General features: G+C 43.5%; 1 protein-coding gene across 1 annotated transcript in view; it reads right to left on the reverse strand.

The window, feature by feature from the left end:
- FGF14 (fibroblast growth factor 14) overlaps window positions 1–14968 on the reverse strand; it is a 1410348-nt gene that overhangs the window by 646660 nt on the left and 748720 nt on the right. The window lies entirely within an intron of this gene.

Below are 14968 nucleotides of genomic sequence, written 5' to 3' on the forward strand. Positions count from 1 at the left end.
CTCTTTTGTGTTGCACACTTCATTATTGTTGTCTCCCCATAAATCTATTCTTTACTATGCTGCTCTGTACTATTCTGTTCAGACTGTTTTTAGCATTTTTTGTTGCTTTGTACTAAGCAAAGATGTTCTTGTTATTTTGCAGTTTGGATAAAAGAGCTAAATACATGTAACCAACTAATACAATAACTATCAAGTTTGTCTCATATGTAGGGGGGGCAAGTTTGTTGTAGGAGGATGTGCATGCAAGTACTCCAAGGCTCTTTAATATTTCTGTCCTAAATTAGAACCAGTGTCAGAGCCAATGAAATCCACTTCAACAGGGATCTGTTCATTGTCATAAACTGGAAACTGTGCCTTTAAAGCAATGCTTTTTAAAACTACCAGTGTTACAGTTCTCAGTGACATATTTACAGTACAAAGGCATTCTATAAAAGTGTTTTATGTATTAATAATTATTCTGAATAGAAACCTTCCTAGTTTGACTTGACTGACAAGCACTACTTTAAATCAGTGAACGCAATGTTTTTTTGCCATGATCTTGGTTAGGTTGTGAATTAACGGAACTAAAAATGTAATTTGTGTATCTGTGCTAATCTGATAGCATGTGTGTAAACTGATGATTAGGCGTTAAAATAGAGAAAAGTGGCAACATTCCTGCACATGATAGGGCAAACATTTGCACAAACTAGTTTCTGCACAGATGCATATTGTTTACAACTCCTGAGGCTGAAGATGCCCTGCAGGGCCGGACTGGGAACAGAAACCGTCCCTGGCAAACTGCTCGGCCGGCCCTGCCTGGGAGGGGAGGAGGGGAGCTGTTTGCTAGGGCTGGTTTCGCCGATTTTGTTATAGGGGGCCAATATTGCCGACCCCCGGTAACAAAAACGCCCCCCCCCCAGCTGTTGCGTCGGTGCATTTCACATTAAGACTTTGGGGCATATTATCAAGCATGGAGTTAAAATTATCGCCGCTTTTGCAGCAGAAAACTGCCTCTAAAGCGGCGATAATGGGCTTGGTAATATGCACTTGAGAATTCCAATAGAAGCCCATGTAGTCACCAAAACATGGGCTTCTATGGGAATTCTCACGGGCATATTATCAAGCCCATTATCGCCGCTTTAGCGGCAGTTTTCTGCCGGTAAAGCGGCGATAATTTTAACTCTGTTTCTTGATAATATGCCCCTAAGTGCCTTTGGATATGAGAGATGCTTAAAGCAAAATGAAGTGTGAAACTCAAGTTAAAAAAAAACAACAAAAAAAACGACCTACATCAATTTAGCACCTGCTACACCAAAAAAACAAAACACACCTGCTATTTTAAGTTAATTGAGCAGTCCATTTCTCTATATGTTTAAACGGGCTGAAGCCTCAAATGCAAACTTCCGACAAAGGAGAAAGGAAATGGAAGCTCTGACGAAGATCTGATGGCAGCATTATGCTCGAGGCATGAGATAAAGGGGTCGGCCTCATTACTCCCGACAAACCGAAGGATGGGGCATTGATGGAATTATCGATCAGGGCTCAAATGGCCGGATCAGTGAAGCGCTGTTTGCTTTTTAAACACTGGAATTCCTGAGGAAACCAGATGATTTACTGCCTGGGGGAGAGGAGCACCATGTTGGGTAGTCCAACAGAGAGGTCAATAACTGAATGTATGGGGCCATCAAATTCACCACTTTGACAGTATATTGATCATTTTAAACCCTATTTGACCCGTGGCGAAGAAGATACAATTCATTCCTTAAAAGCAGGATCACTCAGGTAAAATAATTGGCAGTGGCTGATTTCCTAGTTCCCTTCTCTCGCCCTAAACTACACAAAAAATGTCTAAAAAATGAAGGCGTGAAGGCGGAGCAAACACGCTGGTTCCTTGCTCGCGAAAGCGGACATCAATAAAAAAAAAGCTGTCTGCTGCAGAGCAAAACAATTAGAAAGAACATTTCTCCCTATATACTATGCCTGGACAAGATAAAGAATGAAGTGTGTGATGACAGTGTATTTTTCAAATGTAAAATAGTCCCTCACGCATTCCTTTAGAGGCGGAAGGGTACACCCTTACAGCCAATAAAAGCTCCAAGTAAAGGGTATGGACTGCATATTCTCACATTCACCTAAATGGTTCCAACACATCTGGCTGAAGTTAATAGAATAAGGATTAAGGATGGGGGATATTGAATTTTTTCATAGTATATGTTTAATTTTGACAAACATTTCATGAAACGTTTTGGTGTTATGCGAAATGTACTTGACCAGTAGACTGTAAATTGATGGATTTTTTAAATCTTTGTACACTTTGATGGTTTAAAGCAAAACAACCGAATAAAGTCATTTTCAAATACTTGACCAGAATCTTGAAATAAAATTGGATCATATATAAAAGTTATTCATCATGCCGGCAGGAGACTGATACCTGTACAAAATGTCGCTCGCCTGCAGTTTTACTGTTCCTGCAAGATATTTCCTAATCAATCCACCCTCATGCAGATTAACAACATTCAAATCATTCAACTGCATAATGGAAAAACACTTTGCTAAGTGCTTGTTATGGGATGTATGCAGGTTTCATGAGATTTTGTAAGAGTAATACAAATTTCACCCAGGCATAGTATGGCTGTGATCCGAACTCAAAGCTATTTGTCTCGACAGGTAGTCTGGCTATCTTGTTAGCCTATCCCTCCCGCTGCGACCAATCCCCAGCCACAGATTAAGTTGGGATGGAAATTAAAGATTTGCATTAGTATGAACACACCTTGCAAGACTGTCAAAAAAAGTTTTAAAAGAAAGCTACAAAAGAGATTTATGTTGAAGGTAGGGCATAGAGAGAACACAGGCTTCCTGTGGGAAACACTGCAGGGTTGTCACACTGTTGACTATTTTGTGAAATTTTTAGTAAACAAATCTGCCATTCATCTGCAAACAAATGGCAAAGCTAAGGATATATAAAAAAGGGAGTGAGTGTCTTAAGAGTTCAGGGAAGCATACCATTAAGAGGTGGGAATGAGTTGTAGAGTTCAAGGATGCATAACATTAAAGGGTACTAAGGGTTTGTAGGGTTCAGGATGGGTGTGATTAAGGGGTAGTAAGCTGTTCTACTTCAGGGAAGGGTAGCATTAAGAGGTATTAAGAGTTTTTAGGTTTTAGTTAAGGGTAGCTGCATTGGGTAGGAAGGGCAGCATTAAGGAGTTGCATGCGTTTTTTGGGTTTCAGGGAAGGGTAGTTGTAAGGGTTAGTAAGAGTAGCATTAAGGGGTAGTAAGGGTAGCATTAAGGGGTAGCATGAGTTTATAGGTTTCAGGGAAGGATAGTTGTAAGGAGTAGTACTTACTTTAATAAAACTTTATTTCGGCCAAATGGCGACAAAAGCAGTTATACAGGTCTCGAAATACAGGTACGATCATGATTAAAACATTAGGTAAAAACAGATAAAATCGTTTTATGTCTGTCCAAGTCCAACAATCTCCTAAGGCAACTAGACTGCTTGAAACATAAATGTGGACATGTATCACAGTCTATTTTGTAGTCTCATTTACAAATTAAAACACTAAAAAGAAATGTTAGTCAATCAAGTTCATTGTAGATCTATCAGCAACTAAAGTTAATACAATACATAAGACTCATAACTTATATAAAAGTGCTTTGTGCATGTGCAAATAAAGTTACAGCAGAGCCATAATGTTTAATCAATAGCAACCATTCAAGATATTTAGTGATAAAGTGCAAAAAAGTATCATTAACTGTAAACATTGACCTACACCCATGCTAGCCGAGTTGTCATATGCTGGGCAACAAAGAGTCAACGTGTAGGCTAACCTGCCCATCCTTATGCTGTACAACCTATTTCTGACAAGAACGTCAGCAGATTAACTTTATAGAATAAGTAAAAAAAGATGCCTAAGATTAGTAAAATATATTACTCATTAAAAGTTGACCGTTAATTATCACAATGCAGTGGGGGACATCTTAAATAAACTCTTCGTGTGCACCACATGGAAAACAAGAAACCTGAGACCGAAAAAGCTATGTGTAGGCTGGCATTGTATTTCAGAATCCTGTAAACCTCTACGCAATGCCTGGTTCCCAGATTTCTGCAGATTTGTATAAGCCATCGTTTTCTGAATTTCTTATACCCAGGGCAGAAGAATAGTACGTGTTGTTCAGTTTCAACTCCAATATTACATGCTGGGCAGACCGTGCATTGTGAGCCAGCACATTTGCACGTAAAGGCACGCAAGGGGAGTACCCCATGCCTAAATTGCATGTACAGCTTCCTAGCCGCTGCCGGCTCTAATCTCTACTGGTCTTTGATTTCTAGGAACGCTATAGTAAGTCTGCCGGTTGTACAACTCCCCTTTAGCAAAGTCAATTTATGCTCCTAGTAGAGATCCTTTAACATCTTCTTTGACACAATAGGGCAACTTGTTTCTGGACTAGTCCACATATTACCCACTCCCATGGATACAAGCATGTTTTGTATGGAGGATCACCATGGTATTTTTCCTGCTCCCGGTAGACTGATCACCTCCTTTAGTTCTTCTCTAAAGCTAGCCAGTTCAGGGGTGGCCCAAAGATGACCCCAGAATAAAAGGGGTCTAAGGGCAACAACCTCTGCAATTGGTCTGACCCCCAAATCTAGTCTGAGTGGAATAAGGGGGAAGCTACGGGGGAAACAGAATAGTTGTCTTACAAATGAATTTTAAGCCTGAGTAAGACTGCTATAATAACCGTACCCCCAGAGTTCCGCCCCGTAAACAGCTGCTCCTCTACCTTGGGTCTTATATATTTCCAAAACTGGGCCAACTGGTTTGTGGCTAGAGTTTCGAAATACTTTGGACAAACCCCCCATTGTCTGGCCTAGTTTCAGACTGGATTTTTTGATTTGTGACCCCAGTCCATTTTATCGGTGATCGTTAGGCCGAGGTACTCAAAAACTGGTACCCTTTCTAATGGGGTGCCATCCAGGCATGGATTTGGTCGAGTAAATTTTCCTGGATTAAACACCATGTACTTCGTCTTTTGTGAATTAATCTTGAGACCCCTTTCCTTACAGAAAAGGACAAATTGATTGAGAGTCCTCTGTATGCCCATGGGGGATTTGGAGATAAGCAAGGTGTCATCGGCAAACATCATTGCTGGAATTTTACGAATTCAAAAAACCCATTTATAAAAAGAGAGAAAAGTGTTGGGGCTAGGACACATCCTTGTCGAACTCATTTTGCTACTGGGAGAGGTGTGGTGAGTTCCCTGTGTTTACCAAACCGTATTTGGGCAAAGTTTCCCTTATGTAGCTGCCTCAACATTTGGCACAGATATACCGGAACTCCTAACTCATAAAGGATACCCCACAGTTTGTCTCTCGATACCAAGTCGAATGCAGATCTCATGTCTACAAATATTAAATAGAGGCTGCCACCCTCAATAAACACGCTCTTCCAGTGTAATAGTTGTAGCCTGAAAATCTGATCCAGAGTAGACATTTTTTCCCTAAACCCTGCATGTAGCGGGCTTAAGACATTATGCTCCTCCATACAACTTTGGAGCCGGCCAAGCAGCACTCGTGCACATTTTTTGGGGCTGATATCGATAAGGCTGATTGGCCTGTAATTGGAAGGGAGCAGTGGAGAGCCTTTTTTGAAGACAGGAATGATTACCGCACCAGCCCAGGTTGGGGGGATGTCCATGCCTTGTTATATTGCGTTGAATAGAATCCATAAATGTGGAGCCCAAATGTTAAGTTCGCTACGGTAAAGATCCCAGGGTATTTTGTCTAGCCCAGGGGCTTTAGCTGGGGCTATTTTGCTCAAACCATCACTTACCTCTTTCAGGGTAACCACTGGACTGTCTTGATTACCCCCAGGAAGTATTATAGTACCAACAGAAGTGCTTCCCTGTGAGGGGGAGTGGTCGTTATCTTGACTACCAACCTCTGTTTCAGCCCTCGAGTAGAGGGACTCAAAGTGGTTCATCCACACATACACCCCCAAGTTTGGAGCTACAGCTGAATTCCCATTGGCACTACCAGTATTAACTGCTAACCAAAAAGTCCTCATGTCATGAGCACCTAAAGCACTTCTCAGGGTGTCCCACTTTGCGCTCTCCCACCCTTTTTTGGCCTCGTCTATGGTATTACGGTAGGCCGCTCTGCTAGTTTTAATCATGGATCTATCCATTGCCTTAATAGCATCAATCAGAACAGTTTTAGATTTTTGACATTCCCCGCTATACCAGGGATGTTTGGGTTTACTGTTAGCCCTAGGTTTTTTGATCAGGAAACATTTTTTTTCCATAGTGGATGTCAAGCTGGAATGGTTAGTGGAGACCCTCTCAAGGTCAATTGTTATGCCATCCTCTTGCACAGATTGCATTGAATTTTCGAGGATGGGAATAGCTGTCTGGTATAGGAGTGCTAGTTTTTCTAGGGATTGACTTAAGTCTGTCCATCTAACTCGCCTCCTACAGCTAGTGAGAGTTAGTCTGTCATCAATTGGTACTTCCAGACCAGGTGCACTCCCCGAGCATGGCACTGATAGTACTAAAATTAATGCGTTATGCTCGCTATCAAAGCGTGGTTCAATCTTAAAATCCACTACCCTGCACCAAGATTTAGTATCTATCAGGATAAGGTCTAATATAGAGGAGTGCTCGATTCTGTTATAGGTATGTCCACCAGGCGTGTCCGACTGTGATCTTCCATTGCATGCCCTCATGGAGTGTCTGAGCGTGAGAGAGTTCATTTGTAGCACCAGAGGAGTCCAGACACTTACTGGTGCACATGACGTTTCGGGGATGGCCCAGTGTTGATCCTCTTCACAGGGATTATCTTCATTCATGCGAACTAAAGGCTCATATTGGCAATTGAAGTCCCCTCCAAGGATCACAGTACAGTAGTCAGGGATGGTAGCTAAGAATGTCGTAAGCTCAGCCAGGGTTTTGGACTCTTGAATGCGACTTACGGGTTGCGAGTATACATTTATTAGGGCAATTGTAAACTTTGTGGGGAAATTAAGAAGTATACCTTGGATGTCTTTTGATAATGTATCCAATTGATTTACGGTGCATCCCAGATGGGTGCTCACCCAGCTACAAAGCCCTCCTGAAGGTCTACCGTAACCCCCTGAAGTTGCAGCTAAACTATTCGATGCACATCCAGATTTGATTGTATGCTCCCTTGCCCACGTTTCTTGTAGCATACAAATCTCATGCTGTTCGATAAAACTGCTCCATTCAGGGTTCTCTAACTTGGAGGCTATTCCGGCTAAGTTCCACGATAAAACCCTTAGCCTAACTGAATCCGGCTTCTTAGCTGGTTCTACCAGTATGGTTAAAAGCGTTTACCTAGTCAAACTATTAGCCTTATCGATTAACTGTGGGATTTCTTTTATTGTATCACCTAAATGGCTAGTGTTTGGGTCCCTAGTTCCCCTTTCAGTTGCTCCCATCCTAGCCGCATTCTTTCGCATACTTGTCTCATCCCCTCCTGGGCACACACTCCAATTTTGAACCTCCCTTGTTTGAGTATTTTCCGCCAGTGTCTTGCCCTTATAATGAGGTTCCTCCAGCCTATGCCTTGTAGATTTGAGTCAATCTACACCCTCTAGCACTCTAAACCTATTAGCTGTATGGATGTTGTAATGTTGATGCCTAAACCGGTCATGAGCTGGGTTAATTGGCTGGTTGGACTGATGGAGTTTGTCCTCCTCCCATCCATTTAACCTTCTTGTTTGGCAAGGACCCCTTATAGGATAGAAGTAGCCTAGCGGTAAAACCACTATAGGCCCCTCCTGTCTCCAGTTGTTTCTGTTTAAAATGGCTCTTGCTACCTGTGGGTTTCTAAAATTTATAACAATACAATCCCCCTGTCTATCCTTAGGTCTCCAGCCCAGCCAGTTAACTATTCGATTCATTAGGATCACTCCTGCTTCCTCGTATGGGAATTGCTTCTGGTTATTTAGCCAAAACATACATTTGTTTTTTAATTCCTGGTGCGATTCAGAGCACCCCCTCCCCAACTCCTTGACTCCAGAGAGAACAATGACATAGGGTGTTGAGGCAGGTGGTAAATTAATGCATGACAAGGGTGGATTATTTTCTGGGCTCTTGATAGATCCTGCCCCCCGAGGTCTTATTTCTTGCCCTGATCTAATATTGGGCACTGATGGGATGGTTGAATTTTTCTTAGTTATATTATTGGTAGACAAACTGTCTTTATTCCCAGCATTACTAACAATAAGGCCATTCAGTACTGGTGGGGGGTCATCCTTGGTTAAACTGGGTGCGGCCTGTCCTTCTTGGGTTCTGCACTTTGTTGCTACCCCATTTGATACCCCACAGTTACCAACATGAGCCTCAAGCATCACGCCCAACTTTTCTACCCTTTCAGACAACTGTTTAAGCTCGTCTTTTACAATATTCCTGACTTGTATTTGCAAGTCCACCACTAATTTTGTAGTCCAGATTGCTTGATCAGTGACCGTAGCTGCAAGACTTGAGGTGCCGTCTACTCCCGTGGCTGGGTTTATTGTAACTTCATCCGTTCCCTACTTACGTTTGATCCCCGCTTTTACTGTAGCTTTGGGCTTTCCCCTTTTGGCTTGGCGTGTTAACCCGGCCCCCTTAGGTGAGCCATCATTGGGGGAGTTGTCTACAGTTAACTGTGGCAAAGATGTTTCTGAGACCAAAATTCCTGAGGCCTGCGTCGCATTCAAGTCAATCAGGGGGAAATCCATTCTGTCAATCGAGATAGGTTGGGCATTAGGCATCGATTTTGAAGGTGCGATTTGTTTCTTGTCCACACAATTGCACTTCCCCATGGTTCAACAGATGTATTTAGCCACCAAAGGGAAGGATATAGAGAGGGTCACTGTTGGAGATGAACAAAGGGAAGAGGATTCAATCACTAACCTTCCACCAGCAGTGTCCTGGTTCTCGACCCTCTGACTCCTGGAAAAAGGAACTCAAGGTGGGTAGCCCTGCCCTGTCTCTTCCTGGCACTGACGGGCAGGGATGGGCCCGCCCTTGTCCCAGGCTTCGCCCAGGCACTGCCCGCGCGCGTCATGCGCCGCGGGAGTCCGGCGTGATTTTAATCGCGCCTCCGGGCGCGTAGTACAGCGTCAGCAGCAGGCGCCCAAGCCTGCTGGGAAGAGTAGTTCAAGCCGTTCCCCTCACGGCGCATAGATTGGTCAGCCAAGCTGTTGCCCTCACGGCGCATAGATTGGTCAGCCAAGCTGTTGCCCTCACGGCTTGCAAGGGCAGAGTGGCGACAGGCCGTTCCCCTCACGGCAATGCTCCTGCTGGTTGATAGCGTCCCGGTGCCCCAGCACCCCGGCGTGATTTTTATCGCTCCTCCGGCGGCGTAGTACAGCATCAGCAGCAGGCGCCCAAGACTGCTGGGAAGAGTAGTTCAAGCGGTTCCCCTCACGGCACGTAGATTGGTCAGCCAAGCCGTACCCTTCACGGCTGTCACGGGCAGAGTGGCGGCAGGCCGTTCCCCTCACGGCAATGGTCCTGCTGGTTGATAGCGTAACAAACTCCAAATTTCCACGTCACTGGGGTTCTGGTCATTCCCCGTCTCCCGACTGCAGTCTCCTCTTGATATCAGCTGCCACTGTCTGGCAGCCTCCTACCCGGTGCTCGGCCTCTTCCTCACCACTCCCAAGAGGGACTCTCCTGCACTCCTTCCCAACAGGGGGTAGTAAGTTTTTAGGTTTTAGTAAAGGGTAGCTGCAAGGGGTAGTAAGGGCAGCATTAAGGGGTTGCATGAGTATTTGGGGTTTCAGGGAAGGGTAACTGTAAGGGGTAGTAAGAGTAGCATTAAGGGATAGTAAGGGCAGCATTAAGGGGTAGTAAGAGTTTTTAGGTGACAGGGAAGGGTACCTGTAAGGGGTTGTAAGGGTAACATTAAGGGGTAGCATGAGTATATAGGTTTCATGGAAGGGTAGCTGTAAGGGGTAATAACTTTTTAGGTTTAATAAAGGGTAGCTGTAAGGTGTAGTAGGGGTAGCATTAAGGGGTTGCATGATTTTTTGGGGTTTCAGGGAAGGGTAGCTGTAAGGGGTAGTAAGAGTAACATTAAAGGGTAGTAAGGATAGCATTAAGGGGTAGCGTGAGTTTTTAGGCTTCAGGAAAGGGTAGCTGTAAGGGGTAGTACGTTTGTAGGTTTTAGTAAAGGGTAGCTGTAAGGGGTAGTAAGGGTAGTATTAAGGGGTAGTAAGAGTTTTTAGGTTTCAGGGAAGGGTACCTGTAAGGGGTAGTAAGGGTAGCATTGAGGGGTAGCATGAGTTTATAGGTTTCAGGGAAGGGTAGCAGTAAGGAGAAGTACGTTTTTAGGTTTTAGTAAAGGGTAGCTGTTAGGGGTAGTAAGGGTAGCATTAAGGGGTTGCATGAGTTGTTTGGGTATCAGGGAAGGGTAGCTGTGAGGGGTAGTAAGAGTTTTTGAGGTTTCAGGGAAGGGTACCTGTAAGGGGTAGTAAGGGTAGCATCGAGGGGTAGCATAAGTTTATAGGTTTCAGGGAAGGGTAGCTCTAAGGGGTAGTAAAGGGTTTTCGGGTTCAATAGGGCCCAGGGTCACAGAAAGACTAATGAATAAATGCACTCTGTAGATGAGTTCATAGCTAGTGACATGGACGATGCTTGATTATATCTCAAGGAGTGATAAAATACCAAGAATCTCTTGAGTGTGACAGATTCAATTCAGTCCTCAATTACCTCACACACTTCACTTCTCACAGAGTGAGTTTTTGATTTGCAAACCTTATTGCCATGATACTGTCAGTGCAGTAAAGTATTAAATATATAGCGATCTCATGGGTGATCTGAACATTAAAACTGTAACCTGTCCAGATTCGTTTTTCAGCATACTACTATTCCTGTGTAGAGCTTTGAAGCAGCCTCACGCCAGGTGTAAAGCGCTATACCGAAACACAGCAAGACAGATATCCTCTCCTACCTGCTCCCTGTGACCTAGTTCCTCATACTTCACTTCCTTTTATTCTCCAACGTATCTTACTAGTTCCTTTGTCACCTTTCCATCCTCCTTTCTTCTTCTGCTCCACTACAGTGCTTGCAAGAAAAAGTGGTGTAGCAAGGGTGTCATGGGCCAAATGCATGCAAGGAAAATTGGACCCCCTTATCCCTGGGTTTGTTAGTAAGAATGGTGATAATTGGGCAGTGCTTAATTTGAGCAGGTGGTTTCCGGTGCACAGCACCAGCACTTATTCATCAATACTGTCTCTTTTGATGACCACCAGTTAAGGACACATTCATTTATGACAGGCACAGGGAGATTAAGTGACTTGCCCAGAATTCAGGATATTGAGCCGACGCTGAGGCTCAAACCTGGCTCCGCAGATCTGAAGTCAGCAGCTCTGGGCTTTATGCCACACCCTCTCCCCACTTTCATGGTTAGTAGTTGGTTCTGTCTTAGGCAGCTCTAACAGAAGAAATGGGGTGATGCAAGCTGCTTCCTGACAAGAGCCCCAGCCGTTACTTTGTTTACAAATTAACCACTGTAATTGGGTTGTAGTGGACTACTCAGACCATTGGCTCCCAGTGCAACTGCACCTGTTGCACCATTGATAGCTATTTCTCTTAAGAAATTCCATTGTGGCGTAAAATGCTATACAAAAAAACAACATGGCACTACATCATATTCCCACATTACCTGTTCTGTTTTACCCATTTCTCTTATTTACTTTCAGAGGCATCCTTGTTTTACAAAGAAGCAAAATGACTTTACATAGCCCTCAAAATCCAATTTACGTTACTAAGCCCCTCATTCCAAGTTGTATCGTGTTGGACGCAAACAGTGTCCCGAGTCCAGACTCAGAGTCAAATGCAGAATGCATATAGTTGCCTTGATTTTCCCTTTGCAAATTACACTAAGCATTACAGGAATACATTTACAGGCAGTACCAGGATAGAAAGGGGCCTAACATAAGCTTTTAATGTACAGATAGAACTGAAGCCACAAGTTATTCCTCATTCCGACCTGTAAAACTAGAAAATCTGGTAAGACAGTGACCATGCATTAACTGTGTTTATCATAGTTGGTTTTAACACTCAATAATTCTGACCAGGGGTCGTATTACAGAAAGTGCTCTGTGGCGCAATGGGCGTCGGTGCCCCCTTTGTCTGCCCCCGGGGCACTTTGGTATTACAGAAGGGGCTGCAGATGCTTGTGCTGCCCCTTACATAATACAGAGAGTTCTGGCGCACATGTAGCATCATCGCTATCGAGGGAGGGCATTCCCTCGAGGACATGGCCCCATACAAATGAGGGAATCATTTTGAATCTGCACCCATGCCGTATTACCGATATGGGCGCAGACACAAACATGCCTTTAGGTGGTGCACTTTTAGTGTGCCTCCTAAGGCAGCCCTCTGGGAGGGAGAAAGGGGATCTCATGGACTCCCCAGGCTTCCCCTTTCAGGAAGGTGCAGTCACTCATTGCACCCGCAATCTCTTTTCTAATCACCTTTGAAAGTGTAATAATAATACACATTTGTAAAGCGTGAACAATCACCCATAAGGGTCTCTAGGTGTTGGGGGCTGTCGGGAAGATTAAGCAAGCTATTGCTCTGAGTCACCTGGTGCTGGGCTAATCTGCCGCCGGTACCCGGGATCGAACCATGATCCCCAGATTCCAGAGTCAGTCACCCTGGCCGTGGTGCCACACCTCTTCCCTTAGTGTAGGTGGGTTGCCGGCTGCACAGAGAAACAAGGAGCAGCTTTTAAACAGCTGTTCCTTATTTCACTTGAATGTGCTGCGCCCAGGACAGGGCGAGTTCATGGCTGCCCTAAAGGCAGGGCATTCTTCACAATGTATTGCACTTTACCTGCTTGCACACGGTGCACGTGCTTAAAGGAGTGCTGAGGCACAAGCTGGGAAAGTGTGCCCTTTTAGTAATACAGGCCCAGGTTGGAATGAAGCTGTCAAAGTCATCATAGACCATGCACGTAGTCAAGCTTATAGGATACTCTGTCACACTCATAGACCATGCAAACAGTCATTATAATAGCTCTCATAGATCAACACAAAGTCCCCATTTGACTTCTTATATTTCTAACAGACCATTCCATAACCCCAAACAGACTCTGAATAATCCATTGGTTTGCTAATGCGCTCCCCCACACATACACAAAACTTCCATAGGCCACAGGGTGAAAACATAACATACAGTCCCTCCAGTAGATAGACCTTAGGATATGTAGCAGCCAGATTCTTGAACAAAGAACAAAAATGCTACACTAAACTCCAACCATCATTTACTCAATAATGTGTTGCATACTGTGCATGCAAAAAATTACAATTTCATTAAAAGTTTCATATAAAAATATCATTTATCATTGTTTGATTGTTCATAAACACTAAAAAAAACTAGTCATTCAGGTTTTCCCCATTAAAAATCACAATGTGAATATATCTCTAGTGGGAACCATTAAACATAATGTGACTACCCCTTAAAACAAATATATCAGCATTCATACTCACAGTTGTCAATTTGACATTTGTAACACAATGTTTCATTAGAATGATATGCACATTGTAAGCAGTAATCCCCCGCTAACTAGTTAATGAGGTGTTTCAGTGGTTCATCCCATTCTTCCTCAGGACAAACACACAATTAAAAATACATATACAAATCAGCTTGCCTAAGGATCCCATAAGTGAGTTCTTCTGATTGTTCCCCCTAAACAACTTATAAAAAAAAAGAATAACCCATATTTCATATTTAAATAAATATCGTATTTGTGCATACTCAGGTATTAAATACAAATGCATAATCATCAGGGGAGTAGCTTGGGCAGTAAGATTTGGGGGGTGTAAGCTTCTGATTCCCCAACAATCATGTGAGATGCCAAGCTGCAGAGGGCTTAAGGAGCAATAGGAAAGGAGAGGAGTGCGGATTGAGAGGGATACTTAAAAAAACAATATATTTTAAAATATCCATGTTTTAAGACCCTTAAAAGAGAAATGAGTGAGTGTGTGTGTGTTTTTGTCTGCATGTGTATGTAAAAATCTCAGGTGTAATCCGACAAAAACACCTCTCCAACCCGTCGTAAAGCACCTGTACCAAATTATTAACTACAGAATACATTTATTAGGGGGAGTGACACCCCAAACACCCCCTCTGAAGCTACGCCCCTGATAATCATTCCAACTAAACTTAATTTTTAACATTTTAATATCTAATGAGACCAGTATTTTCTTTTATTCATGTTAATGCTTAAGTGAACTAAAATTTAATGATTAAACCCCCTTCCTCTGTTTCCCTCCTTTTGACCACATTTTGATCCCCCTGGAATGCACATATTCCCTTCAATAACTAGAATTTTCTACTCCTTTGTCATGGCTCTCACTTCTGTATTAGAACCTTGCCTCCTTTTTTGGGTGTCAAATATTGTTATGGACATATATCTGTATACTCAGAATGCCAAGCAACTTCTTCATATTCCTCCTCCACTGTCCATTCCAGAACATACACCACTTCTCCTTGCCACCATGCACACCAATGAAGGGTAGCCAGGGCTAGCAGCTACTAGCCTTAGTTTTCACAGCCATCAGCTTATATTTATCTAGCCTTTGTAATACGAATCATGTATGCATTGGGACTGGAAGAAAGTAGCAGGAAGTCACGATTTACTCTCGATTAGTCCCTCCGCAGGAAATTGGAGGCTGTTGATGGACAAAGGGTTTGGGAATCTGTGGTTAATGAGTGTGTGTCATTTCTACTACCCCCGACATTTTGGTAAATTGACCTTCATGTGTACCACTATATGTCCGTTTCCCAAATGCCAATCCATAGTCTTGTTGACTGTGCAACACTTGCTGTGAATATGGAAAAAGGTAAAGTGGCAATATGTCAGTGGCAGCTGGCACAGATCAGGGGTGGCGAGGCGGGGACAGGGGTGGGGATGCTAAAAATAAAATAGCAACTTCTCTTATTACTACTGCGTCTCTCCTCTGCGCCAG

Source organism: Triturus cristatus, chromosome 8 (assembly GCF_964204655.1).
Source record: "Triturus cristatus chromosome 8, aTriCri1.1, whole genome shotgun sequence".
Classification (NCBI taxonomy): domain Eukaryota; kingdom Metazoa; phylum Chordata; class Amphibia; order Caudata; family Salamandridae; genus Triturus; species Triturus cristatus.